The 7,500-nt window shown below is 33.1% G+C and overlaps 3 non-coding genes across 3 annotated transcripts in view; all 3 read right to left on the bottom strand.

Moving 5' to 3' along the window:
* Positions 1-1,511, bottom strand: part of LOC129920792 (large subunit ribosomal RNA) — a 4,149-nt gene extending 2,638 nt beyond the window's left edge. Inside the window, exon 1 of the ribosomal RNA XR_008773347.1 lies at positions 1-1,511. This exon is cut by the window's left edge and continues 2,638 nt beyond it. This is a non-coding gene — a ribosomal RNA (large subunit ribosomal RNA).
* A 309-nt stretch (positions 1,512-1,820) lies between these two features.
* On the bottom strand, positions 1,821-1,999 carry LOC129920835 (5.8S ribosomal RNA). The gene has a single exon (XR_008773372.1). It is a non-coding gene; the product is annotated as a 5.8S ribosomal RNA (ribosomal RNA).
* Positions 2,000-3,319: 1,320 nt separating this feature from the next.
* Positions 3,320-5,311, bottom strand: LOC129920763 (small subunit ribosomal RNA). Its single transcript, XR_008773319.1, has one exon. It is a non-coding gene; the product is annotated as a small subunit ribosomal RNA (ribosomal RNA).
* Positions 5,312-7,500: the final 2,189 nt, after the last annotated feature.

Here is a 7,500-nt window from a genome sequence, read left to right as displayed (position 1 = left end):
CTTCGGCAGGTGAGTTGTTACACACTCCTTAGCGGATTCCGACTTCCATGGCCACCGTCCTGCTGTTTTAAGCAACCAACGCCTTTCATGGTATCTGCATGAGTTGTTAATTTTGGCACCTTAACATTATGTTTGGTTCATCCCACAGCGCCAGTTCTGCTTACCAAAAGTGGCCCACTGGGCACAATATATCACAACCAAAACCTTCATATCAAGAAAGGCTAGGTTCTTACCCATTTAAAGTTTGAGAATAGGTTAAGATCGTTTCGACCCTAAGGCCTCTAATCATTCGCTTTACCAGATAAGATTATTTTATATAATTTTTAATTGCACCAGCTATCCTGAGGGAAACTTCGGAGGGAACCAGCTACTAGATGGTTCGATTAGTCTTTCGCCCCTATACTCAATTCTGACAATCGATTTGCACGTCAGAACTGTTTCGGTCTTCCATCAGGGTTTCCCCTGACTTCAACCTGATCAAGTATAGTTCACCATCTTTCGGGTCACAGCATATATGCTCAAGGTACGCTCTAGTTAGAGGCATAAATAATATAAATATCATTATGCATAACTGTATAGAACGCCCCGGGATTGAATAAATAATTCATAACAAATTATAAACTAATCCCATTAAATTAAGTTAAGTTAATTATGCCATTGGGTTTTATTAAAAATACCCAATGACTTGCACATATGTTAGACTCCTTGGTCCGTGTTTCAAGACGGGTCCCGAAGGTATCCTGAATCTATCGCATTGTTAATCATAAAAGTGCATACAATATAAATAAACAAATCAATAGATCTATTTACCATTGTAAAATTCCGAAAAATTTAAGCACAATATATAATTATATCTGTCAATGATTTATCAAATCCAAAACATTTATTTTATGTTGAAAATCCGAAGATAAACAATTTGAATAAACTTAAGTAATGGATCTTATGATAAATATTTATTACATTAACAGATTACAATGTCCTTATATGGAAAAATTGCACACTATTGTTAAAATATTTTTTATATATTTTTATATTAGTATTGAATTTTCCATAATGGATATTCAGGTTCATCGGGCTTAACCTCTAAGCAGTTTCACGTACTATTTAACTCTCTATTCAGAGTTCTTTTCAACTTTCCCTCACGGTACTTGTTTACTATCGGTCTCATGGTTATATTTAGTTTTAGATGGAGTTTACCACCCACTTAGTGCTGCACTATCAAGCAACACGACTCTTTGGAAACACCTTCTAGTAATCATTAACGTTATACGGGCCTGGCACCCTCTATGGGTAAATGGCCTCATTTAAGAAGGACTTAAATCGTTAATTTCTCATACTAGATTATAGATGTTCCATACACTGCATCCCATATTTGCCATAAAGACAAAATGGCTTAGTGCTGAACTGATTTCTTTTCGCTCGCCGCTACTAAGAAAATCCTTGTTAGTTTCTTTTCCTTCCCTCATTAATATGCTTAAATTCGGGGAGTTATCTCATATGAGTTGAGGTTGCTTAACACTTTTTATTTGCTTAATAATTTTATATACTCAATTCAAAATATTTTTTATATATCGATCATTTCAGCCATTTTATCAATTCAAGTAGAATGCCTCAATTGCCAAATTATATTATGACAACGATCTGCAATGTTAGAAATTTTTATATACTAACATCCTCTAAAAAATAGATAAAACGAACTTACTGTCGCTCGATATTATTTTGAGGTATATATTATATTTTAATATTATGAATTTTTACAAATCCAATAATATAACATGCGCATTTGATAAATCAAAAGCAGCTTATTTAGCATAGTATCACAACCCTCAACCATATGTAGTCCAAGCAGCACTTCAAAATTAATTAAAGTACATAACAGCATGGACTGCTATATGCGTTCAAAATGTCGATGTTCATGTGTCCTGCAGTTCACACGATGACGCACAGTTTGCTGCGTTCTTCATCGACCCATGAGCCAAGTGATCCACCGCTTAGAGTATTATTATTTTTTTATTTTATATTTAGTCAATTTTTGTTTTTAAGAAATAAAAATTTATTTCTTTTTATATTTTATGTATTTTTTTTATGTTGCGAATGTCCAATTCCAAAGAATCGTTAACTTATAAATTTCTTTTAAAGAAATCTAAGTACAACATTTTTATACATTTTTATTTTTATATATATATATCGTTACAACTTATGCTATGCGTTTTAGCCGGATAGTACCGGGATATTGTCCAAGTACGACACCTTTAGGGGTTAATTCGTCGCAACGTATACACGCCACGCCGAAGGGCGGGTTTTTACACCCAGGAGGATATTACCCCGAAGGGTACGACACCTTTGTTTTTTCGACTTTTGCTCTAGCAAGTTTGTTTATGCATATATATATTTTCATAAGCGTCACTATTTCGATGACGATGACAATTGGCTACCATTTAAATATTTTGTTCATATTTTTTTTTGAAAAAAAAAGACCGAATGCATTACTTATAGTAATACACCCAGTCTAATTTGTTTTTGTATTTTGGTTATAACGTCACTATTTAGATGACAACACCATTTGGCTACGATTTAAATATTTTGTTCATATTTTTTTTTGAAAAAAAAAGACTGAATGCATTACATATAGTAACACACCCAGTCTAATTTGTTTTTGTATATTGGCTAAAAACGTCACTATTTAGATGACGACACCATTTGGCTACCATTTAAATATTTTGTTCATATTTTTTTTTGCAAAAAAAAGACTGAATGCATTACTTATAGTAACACACCCAGTCTATTTTGTATTTGTTTTTTTTTTATTATATATATATCGTTACAACTTATGCTATGCGTTTTAGCCGGATAGTACCGGGATATTGTCCAAGTACGACACCTTTAGGGGTTAATTCGTCGCAACGTATACACGCCACGCCGAAGGGCGGGTTTTTACACCCAGGAGGATATTACCCCGAAGGGTACGACACCTTTGTTGTTCGACTTTTGCTATAGCAAGTTTGTTTATTCATATATATATTTTCATAAGCGTCACTATTTCGATGACGATGACATTTGGCTACCGTTTAAATACTTTTTGTTCTTAATTTTTTTTGAAAAAAAAAGACTGAATGCATTACTTATAGTAACACACCCAGTCTAATTTGTATTTGTATTTTTACTTCTTTTGAAGTATTCTTTTTTGTATTTGTTTATATATTTATTGTATATTTTATACATTTTGTACCATAATTGTACATTTTTATTTTTATATTTTATTTTTCTTTTTTATATATATTAAATATATATAAATTTTATTTTATTGGAAAAATCACGTTAATGATCCTTCCGCAGGTTCACCTACGGAAACCTTGTTACGACTTTTACTTCCTCTAAACCATCAAGTTTGGTCAACTTCTGCGAAACAACCGTAACACGTTAGCGTCACAGTGATCACGTCCGGAGACCTCACTAAATAATTCAATCGGTAGTAGCGACGGGCGGTGTGTACAAAGGGCAGGGACTTAATCAATACGAGTTAATGACTCGCACTTACTAGGAATTCCAAGTTCATGTGAACAGTTTCAGTTCACAATCCCAAGCATGAAAGTGGTTCAGCGGTTTACCCGGACCTCTCGGTCTAGGAAATACACGTTGATACTTTCATTGTAGCGCGCGTGCAGCCCAGGACATCTAAGGGCATTCCAGACCTGTTATTGCTCAATCTCATTATTGCTAGACGCAATTTGTCCATTTAAGAAGCTAGTGTCCTTATAATGGGACAAACAAACAGGTACGACTCCACTAACATAAACACATTCAAACACAATTATATTTTACTATATTCATGAATGAAGGCTATGAAAGCTTCAACATCATAATCCTGAAAGCATCTATTTAATATATTTGAGTCTCGTTCGTTATCGGAATTAACCAGACAAATCACTCCACGAACTAAGAACGGCCATGCACCACCACCCATAGATTCGAGAAAGAGCTATCAATCTGTCTTACACGCTTATGTTCGGACCTGGTAAGTTTTCCCGTGTTGAGTCAAATTAAGCCGCAGGCTCCACTCCTGGTGGTGCCCTTCCGTCAATTCCTTTAAGTTTCAGCTTTGCAACCATACTTCCCCCGGAGCCCAAAAGCTTTGGTTTCCCGGGAAGCGACTGAGAGAGCCATAGAAGTAGCTACACCCAATTGCTAGCTGGCATCGTTTATGGTTAGAACTAGGGCGGTATCTGATCGCCTTCGAACCTCTAACTTTCGTTCTTGATTAATGAAAACATCTTTGGCAAATGCTTTCGCTTAAGTTAGTCTTACGACGGTCCAAGAATTTCACCTCTCGCGTCGTAATACTAATGCCCCCAATCTGCTTCTATTAATCATTACCTCTTGATCTAAAAACCAATGAAAGTAGATCAGAAGTCTTATTTCATTATTCCATGCACAAAATATTCAGGCATTTGGAGCCTGCTTTAAGCACTCTAATTTGTTCAAAGTAATTGTAACGGCCCACAACAGCACTCGATGAAGAGCACTGAAGCAGGTTTTAATAGGAGGAATACATAATGGTACATAAGTATCATAAATGTATAAGAACTCCACCGATAATACGCTTGCATACATAAGGTAATGTACAATCCACAATTGTAGTTGTACTACCCGTATGAAGCACAAATTCAACTACGAACGTTTTAACCGCAACAACTTTAATATACGCTATTGGAGCTGGAATTACCGCGGCTGCTGGCACCAGACTTGCCCTCCAATTGGTCCTTGTTAAAGGATTTAAAGTGTACTCATTCCAATTACAGGGCCTCGGATATGAGTCCTGTATTGTTATTTTTCGTCACTACCTCCCCGAACTGGGAGTGGGTAATTTACGCGCCTGCTGCCTTCCTTAGATGTGGTAGCCGTTTCTCAGGCTCCCTCTCCGGAATCGAACCCTGATTCCCCGTTACCCGTAGCAACCATGGTAGTCCTAGATACTACCATCAATAGTTGATAGGGCAGACATTTGAAAGATCTGTCGTCGGTACTAGACCATACGATCGGCAAATTATCTAGAGTTCAACCATTATAACGATTTCCGAAGAAATCGCTTGGTTTTAGCCTAATAAAAGCACACGTTCCAAAAGGTCCGTGTTTATATTGCATGTATTAGCTCTAGAATTACCACAGTTATCCAAGTAACTGTTAACGATCTAATAAACCATAACTGATATAATGAGCCTTTTGCGGTTTCACTTTTAATTCGTGTGTACTTAGACATGCATGGCTTAATCTTTGAGACAAGCATATAACTACTGGCAGGATCAACCAGAATAATGTTATAATATTTTATTTTTAATATTATTTGAAATTTTGAAAAATAACATCAATCTCCTCTCAATAAATCCAATGATAAAGTTTTTATTTTTTTTTTTTTTATTTATTTATATTTATACATACTTTTTGTTTTATATCCTCCCTAATAGGGATAATTATTATTTTATTTTTTTTACCAACACAATTTTTATTTGTATATATTTTTTGGTAAATTTATTTTTATTTTTATTTATTTGTATGTATTTTGTATGGGTATTTTGTATGGGTATTTTGTATTTTTACTTTTATCTGGAAAATGAGGGAAAATGCATTTCACAAAGGTTTCATATAACAACTATTTTTATTTTAACAAAGAGAACTCCTACCGTATGGTGAACTCTGATATTGTTAAATTTTAGTGTAGCACCTTTCACAAATACATATCAATGATTATTTTCAAATTTCTAATATTTTCTTTTACTTCAATATATTGAAGTGTTTTTGGAATATTTTTATAAAATAAACCATTTATTTATGATATAGAATTAATAATTCTTTTTAATAATTTTTCTTTATGAACATTTTTATGTTCAACAAATAATCCCAATTGGAAATTAATATTTATTATTTTTTTTTCGACATTACTTTACTTAAAGTATTTTTTTTTGACATCTTTGCCACAAAGCCAGTGTTCTTAGCCACAACGCCGTGGTACCACTTTTGGTGAAAACGAGGTGCGAGTCCCCGCCCAATCATAATACCACATTACCAGTAAGTTAATTCGTTGCAACTTAAAAAGCCACATCGAAAGAGGTTTACATACATGTTTCCTTAACATCAAAATATGCGCCCCCTTTGGTAGTTTGAGTTTTTTTCACAACAAAGTGGAGGTAAATAACATGACCAAACTAATAACTTCATATTTTCCTCTTTTTGGATCGAAAATGCTCGATTCCGTAAAATAGATTTGAAACATACTTGGATACATTCGGTTCGGCGAATTTTCACAAAAAAAGTTGACCCTTTTTTTGGGACTTAGTGCAATTTTTGAAAATTTTTGTATGGGAAAAAGTCAACTTTTTCCAGAAATCCGAAAAAAGGCCCAAAAACGCACTTGGTTGCGGTCGAGTTTTACTAGGGTAGGAAAAACCACTTGCAACCAAGTGTTCGACTTAGAAAAATTTTGGACATAAAATTTTTGGAAAAAAATTTTCTACTTAATAAATCGGAAAAATGGCCCAAAAACGCACTTGGTTGCGGTCGAGTTTTACTAGGGTGGTAAAAGTCAATTTTCAATGTTGAAAATTTTTTTCGACTTTTTTATATAATATATGTTATTCAGAACAACTAAATCGACTGAGTAAATGGCCCAAAAACGCACTTGGTTGCGATCGAGTTTTACTAGGGTGGTAAAACTCAATTTTCAATGTTGAAAATTTTTTTCGACTTAGAAAAATTTTGGACATAAAATTTTTGGAAAAAAATAAATCGGAAAAATGGCCCAAAAATGCACTTGATTGCGGTCGAGTTTTACTAGGTTGGTAAAAGTCAATTTTGAATGTTGAAAATTTGTTTGGACTTTTTATATTTTTTATTTTTTTATATTTTTGTTGATATAAATTTTGAATTGAATTTGATGTTGAAAAGTTTGTTAATAAAATAGACTTGAGTGAAGTTTTTTCATGGATTTTCCATGTCCCGAATGTATGGAAGTGTGTTTTTTTTCTACTTCAATAATATCACTGATTCAGAGTATCACGAAAAATAATTTAAAAAACCTACTATCTATCAAAATGTGGTTGAACTTTTTTTACAGACATTTTAAAGTCTCCGAATGGAAGTAAGGACTTGAAAAATAATATTTTTTGTAGACTTATTTTGGATGTAAATTTTTTGCAAGTCTTTGGAATTATTTTTTGTAAATTTTTTCTAAGTCTTTTTCCACTTAGAATATTTCTTTTTATTTTGTATTAGTATCATATTTGCATGTTTTTTAAAACTTTTTTTCTAAGTCTTTGGTTTTCTAAGTCTTTTTCCACTTAGAATATTTCTTTTTATTTTGTATTAGTATCATATTTGCATGTTTTTTTAAACTTTTTTTCTAAGTCTTTGGCTACTTAGAATTTTTTTTCAATTTTTGCTTAAAACATTTTGCATAGTATTTTTAACTTTTTTCTAAGTCTTTGGTTACTTAGAATATTTTTTTTT

This window comes from Episyrphus balteatus (assembly GCF_945859705.1).
Source record: "Episyrphus balteatus chromosome X unlocalized genomic scaffold, idEpiBalt1.1 SUPER_X_unloc_1, whole genome shotgun sequence".
In the NCBI taxonomy this organism is placed as follows: Eukaryota; Metazoa; Arthropoda; class Insecta; order Diptera; family Syrphidae; genus Episyrphus; species Episyrphus balteatus.
The sequence above is the reverse complement of the archived record's forward strand: the minus strand, read 5'-3'. Positions and strand labels throughout refer to the sequence as shown.